The sequence below is a fragment of the Bradysia coprophila genome (genome assembly GCF_014529535.1).
Source record: "Bradysia coprophila strain Holo2 chromosome IV unlocalized genomic scaffold, BU_Bcop_v1 contig_84, whole genome shotgun sequence".
Lineage (NCBI taxonomy): Eukaryota > Metazoa > Arthropoda > Insecta > Diptera > Sciaridae > Bradysia > Bradysia coprophila.
In genome coordinates, this window is record NW_023503376.1 from 5,705,418 (window position 1) to 5,720,399 (window position 14,982).

At 34.1% G+C, this 14,982-nt stretch overlaps 1 protein-coding gene across 3 annotated transcripts in view; it reads right to left on the minus strand.

Annotated features, from left to right (window-relative positions):
* Positions 1 to 13,950, minus strand: part of LOC119072877 (protein decapentaplegic) — a 44,782-nt gene extending 30,832 nt beyond the window's left edge. Inside the window, exons 1-2 of one of the 3 annotated variants that reach the window (XM_037178187.1) lie at positions 13,440 to 13,947; positions 12,571 to 13,299 (exon numbers count right to left, since the gene is read on the minus strand). The gene's annotated coding sequence lies outside the window, so the exon portion shown is untranslated. Of the gene's footprint in view, positions 1 to 12,570 lie in introns of all 3 variants that reach the window. The other 2 variants (XM_037178186.1, XM_037178185.1) reach the window with 2 other exon arrangements.
* Positions 13,951 to 14,982: the final 1,032 nt, after the last annotated feature.

The following is a 14,982-nucleotide window of genomic DNA, read 5'->3' on the forward strand; positions in this document are numbered from 1 at the left end:
TACTGAAATTACCGACACCACACAATTCGTACGGATAATTTCCATATAGAAAAACTATAATTTTACAACTCTTAAAATACTATTTGTTTGATTTTATAAGTCAAACAGAAAATATTTTATGAGCTTCGGACATTCATTACAGAAACCAATTTATTCTATTTGAAAATTCAAGGTGTTCTGTAAAAAAAATGAATTTTTTTTATTAGATTTAAAGTGTGGTATGCATGTACGTACATTAATGGGTAAACAAGTTTAAAATTTGTGTTTTGAAATATTGTTCAGGTGTAGCACGTAGCGGTTAGATGACCATAACATGTCTATGTTTCTGTTAATTTTTTTTTTTATCTATCGAGATGGAGTTATTATGTGCTCATGGATGGATACAGAACAAAAAAAAAACGAAACATAAAATAGGAAGCATAACCATTTTATATTCAGACAATTTCACTGAGACGGTGGCAGTATAAGTTTATAAATATATGAAAACGAGAAGAAATGAAATGAACTGTGAATGGATGGGATGAATAAACAAGTGAATGCGAAAAAAATTGATGATAAAAAATGGGGCGCTGTTGAATTGTAATAGCATAATAACATGGGGGTTTCGTTGAAACGAGCCACAACAATAAAATTCATATTTGAATATCGAAAGAAACCTAATTTAAGATGAAACAATAAAACAGGAGTAAAAGAGTTAATTAGCTATCAACGTTGGATGAAGATATAAAATTCTCTTGGAAAATGCAAAATCACCTAAATTAGGCATATGCCATGGAACCATAAGAACCTAATAGACAAAGTCAGATTATTCGCTCTTTCTGTTCAGTACCTATTCCGCAAAATGTTATTAAAATGCATGACGTATTCAGTATTCACCGATAAATTGGGATTAAAATTTTAGGTCCGTGTGGGTTTACTTTCGATTTGTTAGGCATGGTTAGGGATTAAAGACTGTATTTTAACCACGCCGGGTAAATAGAAAAAAGGCATTCCCACGCGTAGTAAATGTCGACACATCACAAAAATACCAGTTCAAAATGTAATGAAAGTAATTCCCGAAGAATTAAATTTTAATTCCAAAAAAGATTTAAATCTAGGTCCGAATTTCTATCTGTGCAGGGGGAAGATGTACAGAGGATGAAGGAGTCTCTATTGAGGTCACGCCGATACAAAGGGAAAGGCAGGCCAAAAATAAAATTTAATTACGACAGAGAAGTCAGATAGTAAATTATGTCAATTTTAATTCCTAGACTGATCTCATCATAAAAATGTATTTTTATAAATTAAGATTGGCTCACCTAGTTTGTGTATATTACGTAGGTGGAAGCACGGGGTTTCAGGGGGTTTCGAACATTTAGTTTTTTCATGTTGCAGATATTGCAGTGTCAAATTCTGTCCAAGATGTGACATATTTGCAAGGTATTGGCCTTTTTCACAAAGTATAATCAGCGTAACCTTCGTAAAAAGAATCTTGAATCTGACAAGAGCACGTGTGCCAACGTGTAAAAAACAAATGTTCAAAACCCCCTGCTGAACCGTGGCGATCCTCTTGTCAAACGGACAGTACATAAACAAATTCCATCATTTATTTGTTCCACGCGTATTTCACCACAAAGAAGCAGTGTTTGTGTTTACGTTTCTTCAATTCTACATTTACGTGTGAGTGAAATAAAACTCTTTACGCTTCTTACAACATGAAGAACGATGTGGAACAATCAAAACTGTAGAATGCGAACCTTAGACAAATTATATATAGACCGGAAATTACGAAGAAAATTACGTCAAAATTGTGTCCCCAACACCCCAACATGAAAAACGAAATATTTGATAGTGTGAGAATTGGTGGGCAAAATTGGTGGGCAAATTAGCGCGAAGAATTCGAAATTTTTTGATACACAAATCTTTTGAATAAAAAAAATAAAAAAAAAACGATTGGAACGATCACCTTGGGAATGAAGTTGGAAACTTCCAGAGACCGGAGTGTACTCCAAGAAGAGTGATTTATTCCAATAAAATCATAAATACGCAAAAATTCACGAAAAAAATATTTTCGAATTCACACAATCTTGACACAATTCATGAAAAGTCACTTGAAATTTTGAACCTTTTCTTTTCTGTCTTCTCCTAATAAAGGTTACACTCGAAAAAACGCGTCTACCAACGCACTTCAAGCAAAAGTGGTACTCTAAATAGGGTACTAAAAGTTGACAGTGGCCCATACAAAATTTTACACTGTAAAAAGAGTGGGGAAAAATTTCATACAAAATAGTACTCTATTTGGCAGCTGTCAATCGAATCACTTTTGCTTGGAGTGTGTTGCGTCTACACATAATTTTCACAGTAAATTAACGATAAATTGTCCCGAATAAGTAAAAACAAAGCGCGCGATACTGGATTTTCAAAACAAAATACTAAACTGACAACTAGCAAAAACGTCATCGCCTACATTGTGTTGGTGTAAAATTCTACGTAAAACCATAATCCCGAAATATGCATATTATACAAACTGATGTTCGGGACGCATTTTACCGTACGAAATACCTGTCTAGCAATAATAATTCGTCTAAGATGCGAACCAATTGCAAACTTTAATTGATGGAGTTTAGTTTAATTCGATTCAGCTGTCTAAAAAAAGATATTTAGACCGTAAGACAAACTAAAGGACTCTTTATTTGAGAAAACAGTCAGATGAGAGAATAAGATTTAAGAGGCACCGGCACTGAGCTAAAATTGTAGCCTACATTTGCGTGTTTCGTATTTCATTTTTGTTAATACCTTTCCATCAGAATCCTTTTTCAAAAATGTACGACCGCAATTCCGACCACGAATCTGTTAGCTTTAAATAAAAATTAGTTTTGGTTGTAGTCGTTCGATCAGCTCTGAGAAAAGTGAGCAGTTTAATGAAATTTTCATAAACTGCTCATTATTCTCAGAGCTGGTCAAATTGCTACAACCAAATCTATTTTTTGTTAAAAGCTAACACATTCGTGGTCGGAATTGCGGTCGTACATTTTTGAAGAAGGATTCTGCTGGAAAGATATCATCAAAAGTAAGTTAAAATCCATTATTTAAAAATCGCCCTAATGTATGCTTTTCGGTAAAGTACCGGTGCCTCTTAAAGTTTCTAGTTTTCTAAAAAAAATATTCATAAAAAGGTGCAGAGGATAGGTGATAACTAATTCTGTACCAAGATTCTGAGAGAATTAAACTGGGAAAAGTAATTATTTTTGTTATTTTTTTTTTTTTTATAAAACTGTAAGAATTCGAGACTTATTTAGAAATAATTTCATATAAATTCTTTTACAGCTTCTTAAATTCATTATTTTCTCGAAATATTTTAAAAAATGTTAGGAATCTTAAGAATTTCTTTACTTTAAAAGAATATCAGTTTCTTAGTAGATATCTGCAACTGTAATGTAATTGATATGTGAATCGTTGAACATATTTTCATAAGCATCAAGATTTTTCCACATTTATCTGCTTCAAACCACTGTATATATAAAAGTGACAAAATCATTAGCATTAAATTTGCAAATCAGTCGCAATTCGAAATGATGAGTTTTTTTTTAGTGGAACGTTTCAACAATAACGTCTAATATATCCAACCATATGGAAGATCGAAATTTTGAAGCGTAATTTTATTGAGAATTTATTTTTTTTAATTCTTCGCGTGGTCAACAGACCAAATGGAATTATGAACAATAGTTTCTTGAGATTGGATGCTACTTTTATCTCTCATATTTATTCAAATTAGAATTGCTGAAAGTAATAGAATAAAGTATGACAATTTCACTTAATTACAATATCATCTGACCAACACTCATTCAGCAATTGTTTTTATATTTCTAGCAATTGTATTCGAACTTATTGTTTCACTAGACACACTGCCTTCATATATTTTATGAGCAGATAAGCGAATTGTAAGCTTAATAATATTGCCTTATAAAGCTACAATCTGCTTGTTTATCATATAATTGCATATATGAAAGCAACAAGTCTAAAAACCACCGCACTTCAAGCGAAAGTCATCATAGTCGACAGCTGTCAGACATAGTTCTATTTTGTATGAAATTGTTTTTATGTAGTGTCAAGTTTCAGTACCCTATTTAGAGTACCACTCATGCTTGAGGTGCGATGCCGAAGCCCATTGTTAAATATGTATTTTCTTGTAGAGGTTTCAAGAAACGTTTCATCATATCCCTTTTTAAGACTCATATCTCCAAGCCCACTCTCAAGTGGATTGAAAAACTGATTACTGTTCCGGATTCCTAAGGTCATGTGCTATAAGATAGCATTTTATTTGACTAAAATCCGTCAAGTAAAGAATTAATTATTTTTCTGTTGACATTGGGTCTGTTGCAGCTACATCTTTCAGTGAAATAATGAATCGTACCCTATCGGTAGAGATGAGATAGAATTAAGAAAAGAGTTCTGATGCCTTAATCCTTCTCCTGGTTTTAAGGCAAAAAAGTCACGAAAATTTGAATCGAAAATCGAGTTTTAATGGCTCTTCGTTAGGGGGGTCCAAAAAATCAAAGTGTCGAGGAAGTTGGCGGACCCCGAGGAAAACAAACCTTTATGGCCTCCTGATAAAAATTGTATATGGGGCCGATGCGATCCGTGTTGGTTTATGGGTAGCTCAAGGACGAAATATGTGAAAAAACGCTGTGATTTTCCATACATTTTTTCCATTACTTTCTATGGAAAAATGTTTTTAGCAACAATATCAAACTTTTTTGGTCCAGACAACTTAGATTAGATGCAAGAGCAACAAAAATGCGTTGTTTTCATTTTTTGGAATTTTTATATCGTCTGGGCACACCTAACAATATTGATATATACAAAAATCGACAGATAATTTCCAAGTAATACAAAGTCAGGCGAAGTCACTCTTAAAATTAAGTGTTAGGTGTCGTTGTAAAGGTAATGACAGTGGCTTTCTAACGAGCCCACACACAATAAGTTTCAAGTAAGTGTCTTGATGTAACAGTCATTTGAAAATTGTCTGAGTTCACGACCCTGACATTTTTGCACCAAAATCGATTTCTATATAGCTTCAAAAAATTGTTTTCGAAAAAATTTCTTTTTGCGATGAAAGCTTATGCCATATAAGCTCTCGTTAGATATGAATATATCCGATGCACATCCCATAAATGTTTTGGAAGAACCCAAAGACTGGGTGAACAGATTGGGAAACTTTGACTGACTTGGGAGATGCGAATGCACTTACAAATCATTAAATCGGTCTCTTTGGATTATTCTGAAGTGAAATAATCCAACTCACCTTAAGAAGTGACCTCAGCATCTGTTAGTTACGTTCAATTTTTCTTTAACCCTCATTTTCGTGGTTTTTCACATATTTCGTCCTTGAGCGACCCATAAATCAACTCGGATCACATCGGCCCCATATACATTTTTTATCAGTGGGTCATATAGGTTCGTTTTCCCCGGGGCCCGCCAACTTTCTCGAAACTTTTATTTTCCCATACGATTCTGGACCCCCCTACTCTTCGTTAATCTGATTTCGAATGGAGTTTCGTGACATTTTTGTCTTTCAAATCAATTTCAAAGCTTTGGTTTAGAATAGCTTCAGGCTTCTTTTATGTTCAAGGTTTTCGCTTCAGTAAATGATTATACTGTCTACTATCTATTTTACTTTGTAGAGTGGCCCGTCTGACCTGGAAATTCATTGTTTGTGAAAATTTAAGTTTGAGTCCAGTCCAGTGCCGCCTTTTCCATATGGGTTAAATGGGCAAATGCCCGTGGCGCCTGAAGTGGAGCAAAAGTAAATGGCGCCCGAGGTCCTTAAAAAAATTTAGCTTCACTAAATTGGCGCCTATTTTTTCAATTGCCCGATGGCGCCCAAAAGCTAAAAGCGGCACTGGTCCAGTCTCACGTAAATCACTCTACTTATGATTGGGTGATAGGGTAATTTTCTCAAGTGGACGGTACATGAACAGATTAACTAAACATTTCAATAGAACAACAAAGGCAACAGCTTTGAAAACTCCTGCTCTTACCGGCAAACGACTGCATGTGCTTTAAGATTGAACCAATATCAAGTTTTTCAGATTTTTTGTTATTTTAAGTGTCGCTCTTCTGCTATCACTTGTTGCCAATGCAAAAATTTGGCAATGGACGGAGGAAAAGTTATTGTGCAATAAAAATGTGTAGAGATCGAAAGGAATATCCCCGAAAATGCCTCCGACTTGTGGTTTATTGATAGTAAATTTGAAATTTTACGCTATTTATTACCGATTTGCATACGAAATTGTTGTTTCGATTTGCATATAAAGCTTAAAGCATGCACAATTATTAAAATGGAGAAAAAATAAAATATATTTTAGAGACACACACAAGATCGCTTATGTATTTTAATGGCTATGTACGGGCTATAAATTTTTGTTATATATCAAAGGTTGACATTTTGCTACATAGTACGTCATCTAGAGATTTACACTAAACTGGTTGTCTCTGTGCTACTTAGCGATAATTTTTTTTTTATTATTTTAATTTATGAAAAACTTTAGCTTTAATATACACAAATTGTTAAAACACAAAAAAGCAAAAATTTTGTGTAAACCATCGTGTTTATATCGTGATGTTTTAATAAATAATATGTGGTGATGAATTCGGATCTGCTAAACTGTGGTTTATCGAGAGAGACTGTGGGGCTACATTGCACAGTTGTTCGTTTTTCTTTTTTGTTGTTAAAATAACGTGCAACCAGATGTATGTAGAGAGGTGATTCAATATTTATTTTATCCATCATTCACATTGGTAATCTTTATGCCAACACTTTACGGGATGCTACGTGAGAATAATACATATTCACTATTTGCTGATTATAGTACAGTCCGGCGTGTTATGTTATGTGAGGGAGTTTGGCTTTTCCTTTTAAATTTTCGATTCTTTGATGGGATAGATCGTGTTTTGCATCAACTTCCTCGACTCATCTCAATTCACCATTTCCGATATTAAGTGTTTTATCAAAACGTGCTAAGTCAATTACTATCTGCACTCTTCTAACATTGAGCGTTGTCACCTTGCATCTCACACTCTTGCATCTCTTGCACATGAAAATTGGACTTAGCATGTTTTGATAAAACAATCCTCAGATGAGTGAGTGAGATGCAAGATGACAACGCTTAATGTTAGATGAGGGCAGATAGCTATGGACTTAGCACATTTTGATAAAACAGTCTTCTTTCAAATCTGAGTTGGAATACAGACTAGCACTCAAATAATCGCACGACCTTTGGACAGGAATGGAAAGGTACTGTGATGGAGCGGTGCAGATGCCGACAAGATACACTTGCTAAACTAGAGTAAGGTCAATTTTAGGAAAATAAATTGTGATTGTCCCATCAAAGGGCGGAAGAGGAGATATAAATAACATGGTCGTTCGTAGGCATCGATTAATCTGTCTAGTCCTACCGTAAAGAATGTCCTTGAGGATAAAAATCAAAAGAAGTTAACTTAACATTCAATCTGACATTTAAATGGTTTAAACGGTAGCCTGAAGTTGAGCTGTTCGGTGAGCAGTGTTGAGATCAGTGTTGGTGGTGCAATAACTCCTAACGGTAGCAGAGATAAAACCATCGGTATTGAGTAAGAATTTTGGTATCTACTTTTAATGCATTGTCGCGCTCTTTCGCAAAACATTTTAATAAAATTTCCAAGTCCTGAAAGTTGACCTGTTCCTGATTCCTAACTCTAGAACTAAGTAGTACCACGTCAGCTTCAGCTGAGCCTACCACCTGATCCACAATACGTACACTAGGGAATGCATTTACCGTCGATTTTGAAAAACCGGGAAACGGGAAAAACGGTAAATGAGAAAAAATTTCCCGGGAAATGAATAGTACATTCTGTACTCGTTTAGACATTTTTTTGGATGAGTTGGGAGTTTGTAACTTGCACCGATGACAAATGCTTTTATCCTACTAAGTGGCTTATTGTGCTCGCGAAGCCCTTCAGAAATGAGTTTACCGTTCCTTTATTTGCATTTTTCAGGATGATAAAGAATTTCATATCTACATATTTCAACAGAAATATCGGAAATCGATCGTGTGAACTAGTTTCAAAATTTCTGTTGGACAGTGTAAAGATTGAATTTTTAGCCCCGTACGAAGTACTGGGGGCTTATAAGATTAATATGCCGTTTGTAACACGTCGAATTGGAAGCAGACAGTAAGGGCAAAGCATTTGGTTATGTTCATAGATGACGAATCCGCAATAAAAAAAATGTCCGTCCGTCCGTCCGTGACCCCTCTACCTTGAGTAAATCACAACCTTTTTTCAAAATTCTTTTTTTCCCCGATTGGTATCGACAAAAGTAAGGTCAAGTTCGAAAATGGGCATGGTAGGGTCGGCCCCTCCAGAGCTAGGGCCCTATAAGTGTTTTTCAGTCTTTCGACGATATCTACCGAAATACGCACGCAATAGCTGCTTGTGATGTATCAAATGAAAGGTATTGACGAGTAGAACAAAGTTGCTGAACATTGTTTCTGGGTAAGATGCAACGTGGGCTTGTTGGGAGGGCTCAAAGGCCGCTACTCGACCGTAAGTGTTTTTTGCACATAAATCGAGTAAATCTCATCCGATTTTGCTAGTTTTTGTTTCATTTGAGAGGTAATTGAATACCCAATGGAAAGTTGGCAAAAAATTTTGGGTTTCTAAAATAATGTCGTAAATTGTTGGTTTTATTTGAGAGGTACTTCGTACGGGCTTTCGTAATTGCGCTATGCGCAATTTTAAAAATGAACACTTTCAGTTGACTTGCATTTTGGTAACAGACGCATTAGAGATGCTGAGAAAGGAAATAAATGAAAGGTAAGCTCCTTATTGAACTGTTTCCATGAATTTTTGACGGACGTTGCTTCAATTGGTTTCTTAAAGATGTAGTAACACGATCTTCTAAACTTCGAATTCTGTAGACTTTCTAAAGAACATCAATTTCAGAGTTGCAAACTTAAGGCTAAGTACAAATGACACATTTTGCGTTGCTCACATCAACAATTATGCTGCATTTTCTTTTGTTTGGACTGTGGTGAAAATTCAATTACAGTAGAAATTACAGCATGATTGTCCAGCTCAGCAACGCAAAATAAACTGATCCTTTTTTCTCAGTCTAGGGCTGATCTTGAGGTGCAATTTACGATGAAAATGTGATGAAAATGTTCACAACGAGTTCAAATCAGATGTAATGCTGTAATGCAACTAGAAGAATAATTCAATTCAAGGTATTATTGCAAAGGAAAAATGTAAAATCATTCAATTTTTAAGGTCGGTTAACCGGTAAATGAAAAAAAAAATTCCCGGGAAATGGTAAACCGGTTAACCGGTTTTTCCCGGTTTTTAATTTCCCGGTTACATTCCCTAACGTACACGGCTTATTAACCTGTTACAGACGGCTGTCATCTGTTATCGACAACGACAGTACTAATAAACGTCAAGCTCAGACTAAAGAGGTCTTATATACACCCAGAAAAAGAAAACTCAGAAAATACTCCGGGTATGTGTAAAATTCATCGGAACGGTATGATATACATCGTTGGCGTACATGGTACATGTACAATGTTTTCTATACGTGGGACACGTTGAAACCGTAGTTACGTATTTCGATTGTCAGATTTGAATATTCATGAGTTGCGTTTTGTGTTGATGTACGTGGAATGTGAATAATTTACGAGTGGGACGGAAGTTAAACGAACATCACGTATGTTAAACGTATGTAGTGGATGTTGTTCTGAAACATTGAATTTGGATCATATTTATATTTCTAAACAAATTATTTTAGTAATTGGAAAAATTCTCGTTAAAATATTTTCATTTTTAATGAAGAGGTTGCACTTCATAATCATATCAGAAAGTTGTTTAAGTTGAAATTTTCTATAGTTGAAAATCAGTATTTTGATAATTCAAGTGCATGCCTCTCTTGCCGGCAAGTCGTAGCTACTTCCTCGTGCTTTATGAATTTAAATTCAATTATGTTTATTATTAATTATGTAACTTATACGCCACACACGCTAATGGCTTTCAATTCAAAGTACGTTTCAACAATAAGAAATGTCAACCAACACTACTATATTGCAACATTAGAAAGATGGCTGGCTCATGATCCAGAGGTCCCCGGTTCAATTCCCGAAGAAGTCAGTTTTTAATTTGAAGTATTTGTCACCAATAACTGCTAAAATGTATAATAACTACTATAAACTTGTTAATATTCAATTCAATTCAATTTCAATTCAATTCAATTGAAATGAATCCTTATACAAATGTCCTTACGATTAAGAGTGATATCGCCAAAACTTGAACCAATTTTGGTGAAAATAAATACAATGGTTCGGCGATCCAGGCAAGCTACAGCTCGTTAGAATCGTCTTTCAATTCTAAGAAATAGGGATCTTTTGGTTTTTCTGTTAGTTTCCCATTTTCGGAGTGAACTCTTGAAAAGTCATAGCATGTCAAGGGGTGGTGAAAACAGTTTTTTTGTGATAGCTCAAGATAGACTTGTTTCTAAAAGTTGAAAATTTGTAGGAATATAGGCCTTGGGCAGACCTACATAAAGAGTATAATCATCGGTATGGGCCGCCACCCGTTCTAGACCTATGACTCAAAATATGGTGAATGTTTGGACAGTCCTACTGGCTTGCAACAGAATTTATCCGCGGAACTGACTATAGGGTGTTGTAGCTGGACTTACCCTCTTTCATTCCACGTATAAAAAACCCCAGATAAATTCTGTTGCAAGCCATAAAGTTAGTTGAAGTAAAATGTCGCTCCAGGAGACCCATATTTTTCAGTGTTTTCAACTTGTTTTTGGTCTTCAAACAGGCTGGAGCGATGGGAATGAAATAAACTAAATCAAAATTACATGTTCAGCTCGAAATTGTCCTGAACCGTGCGATCATTGTCCTTGAAAATGTTGCTTTCCTCCTACTTCGTAGTAGGTGGAAAACATCATTTATTTGACTTCATAAAAATATCAGGAACTCAATTGCTTGCTACGAATATAGGTTTATTGTAAAGCAGAGATGCGCAGCGTTCGTTTACATATAAAAAACGTTGTTTTACACACATTTCCATATTGTGTGACCTCTTGTGAAGCACAAATTACATCTTGAGTGACCATTTATTGTCTGTAAACGAACGCTGCGCATCTCTGCTTTACAATAAACCTATATTCGTAGCAAGCAATTGAGTTTCTGTTAATTTTGTGAAGTAAAAGAAATGAGGTTTTCCACCTACTACGAAGAAGGAGGAAAGCAACATTTTCAAGACAAATGATCGCGCGGTTCAGGACAATTTCGAGCTGAACATGTAATTTTGATTTAGTTTCATTCCCATCGCTCCAGCCTGTTTGAAGATCAAAAACAAGTTGAAAACACTGAAAAATATGGGTCTCCTGGAGCGACATTTTACTTCAACTAACTTTATGGCTTGCAACAGAATTTATCTGGGGTTTTTTATACGTGGAATGAAAGAGGGTAAGTCCAGCTACAACACCCTATAGTCAGTTCCGCGGATAAATTCTGTTGCAAGCCAGTAGCACTGACCAAACATTGACCATATTTTGAGTCATAAGTCTAGAACGGGTGGCGGCCCATACCGATGATTATACTCGTTTTGAAGGTCTGCTAGAGGCCTATATTCCTACAACATTTCACATTTTAGAAAGATTTCTATCTCGAGCTATCACCGAAAAACTGTTTTCACCACCCCTTGACATGTTATGACTTTTCACGTGTTCACTCCGAAAATGGGAAACTAACAGAAAAACTAAAAGATCCCTATTTCTTAGAATTGAAAGACGATTCAAACGAGCTATAGCTTGCCTGGATCGCCGAACCATTGTTTTCAAATTGGTTCAAGTTTTGGCGATATCACTCTTAAGCTAATATGGTGTAGTCGTTGGTGAATTCAATAAAATTCATATTTTTAGATCTCTGTCAAAGCGAAATACGTCTCGGACGTAATATATTCGATCCCGCTGTATAACTACCTCACCATACTTTTTAACAGATGACAGTGTGTCGACAATAAACAATGAGTTCGAGACAACGTCGTTCTATAATAAATTGCGTGACTAAACAAATGAAGTCTTTCCGTCAAAAATACTTAGATCTTTACAACATGTTTGCCGGCTGTGAAAGGTTAATCGTCAGGAATACTTATCGGCAGCAAAATCTGTTTTCGAGTTAAATGTAATTTCTTGTTAACATATACAATGCCTTACACACATCCCACGTAAAGAAAGTTTTTAAAAGTTGACACAGGCCATTTTAGTGATGGATTAGCTATTGAAATCGAAACCGAATAAAACGCGCTAAACGAATCCACAGCGATAACAACAGACCAAACGACGGTGTAGATGATAAATTAACGAAAACAAAAAAACAGAAAAAAAAAATATTTTGAACCGACAAGACATTGAACATCGTCAATTTTCTTAATTAAAATTTGTTATTGACCCAATCAATTCACGTGTCCCAATGTTTGCTCTCGCAGTCATCACATTTAAAGTGGTTTTAAGGAATTTGCATTTTGTTGTTGTTGTGTACTTACAATATGTTTTTATTGCGACGGCAAAGTATTCATTTGTGATTGGCGATCGGCCCAGTACCAAGGTGTATATGAATGTATGTTCTCTTTAAATCCTTAGATGAACAAAGCCAATTTTAGAATGGAACAATAATGACACATATACAGACACAACACACACACAAAATCCGCAATGGCCCGTACCATGTCATTACAACTTTCGATATATTTTAATGTGATGTTCAATCGAGATGTTTAACAGAGAGACGAAAAAAAAATAATTTGGTTTTTTAAGAAAAACAACAAAACTTTTTACTTTTATTTCATTTGCAAAGTGATCCACACACCGTATCTCGCTTAAAACCTTTTTGCGCATACAAAAATAATATTGAGATTTTATGCTATTAATTCATAACACACATTTACTTTTCCAATTCAACTAAAGTTGCGACTCTTTCAACACCAATTTTGTTTTGTTGTTGTTGTTGTTGTTGGTTGGTAGAATTTATTTATCTGTTGAATTTTTCGATATTAAATTTTATTCACTACATTTTCTGCGGTTAATCGATATAAGAGTAGTTCATTCGGCACTGGGTTTTCTATTTTGAAACAATATTTTCGACACTGACGATAAAACCAACGCATTCGTTTCGTCTCTGACAAATGTTTTGTTGTTTATTTGTATCATTTCTATAATTTCATTTTTTTTTTATTTTGTTAATTAGCACAAGTCCTTGAAAACATAATACGCAACTGAAAATGAAAAAATAAAAATTAAATATTTTTCTCTCTTTAAAACCGAAACCACATCACAATAACTTTAATATCAACAAGAAAAATCACTTTTAGATAATAATCCTCTCGCTATAAATATAACAACTATTAATTACAACCATATCAACTTCAACATCTCATATCTATTATGGTGAACGAATTCATTTATTATTTTTGATCTTTTTTCTTCACTTCTTTTGAAAATAATTTTTTTTTTATTTCTCTTCTTTTCAAACTTTTTAATTCTAGTTACGTGGACCAAAAGTCAATGGTTTCCACTTCAATAACCAATTCCATTGACAACAATATACATATGGAAACAATTCACATTTAACACACTTTAACACATGTGAGAGACAAAGAGAACGATTTATGCTAATAACCCACCAATTACTTAATTAAATCAGACAAATTTTTTGTAAAGAAATTTTTTTTTTAAATTCTTTTTTATGGAAAAAAATAAATTTTAATCGAGAGAAACGTGTGTATGCTGTTAAGTCTACGATCAACACTCTACTGGATCTATCCGATTATTTCAACGTTGAAGCTACCTCATTGGAACTGACTCCATCACGGCTCCAGTATATTACACTGTCGTAAATAAATTGATGTTTATAAAATTTATAATTTGCGCTATAGCTGATTATTGGTTGAGTTGGATATTGTAATTAACTGGTTTCTTGGAAGCAAAAAAAAAATTCATTTATATCTGTATATATACATCCATACAAATATACAACACTTAGCTTATACACATTTACATTTCTACATACTCTATACACAACATTTTTACATTTATCTCTTCTTTTCTGATGCATGTTTGTTGTTTATTTCTTTTTCTTATTATTAATTTCAAGATGAATACGATAGACAAGTCGGGTCTTGTTGAGTTTCAACAAAGAAAAATTTATAATTGCTGGGGATTAAGAGAAGAGAATGAAGGAAAAAAAAAGAAGTCGAAAATGTGCTACACACAACATCTCATATATAGATGTATATACGGTATGCGGTTGGCATATTGTAAATAAAATGCATTCAAGTGATTGTAATGAAATGAATTAAATAATTAGTTGTTTGATCAGTTGAATGTTTTGTTGTTGTTGTTGTTGTTGTTCATCGGGGCACTCTCCATTTCAGCTTTTCGAATACGAAAAATCTCGACAGAAAATTTTAAAATAATTTTTTTTTTGATAATTATTATGGATTGTATGTCCATGGGATAGACTATTAATGTGTTCATAACGTGTGAAACCAATATAATATAATTAAAAATCTTCCTACTTCCTTATTTCATTCGATTTCAATTTTGACTATATTTTACCATTTTATACACATGGAACAGACAGATATAACTTTATTGAAAAATGTATATTAACAACCGTTAATAAGAGTCACTGTTTTTGTATATATATAAATAAATATTAAAAACCTTCCATGTTGGAACGCAGATTATTACAAACTCATTCCGAAAACTCGTTTTGTCAATTGATGAAATATTTTTAAGAAATTTTTTTTTATGGAGACTATTATTTCTTGAACATGACGATTTTATTATTTTTTTAAATATATTTCACTCCTCGAAAACCAAATCATTTTCATTAGCAACACTTTCGAAGTTTTATTTGAAAATTTTTATTGTTTATAATATGAAATTTCGAGATG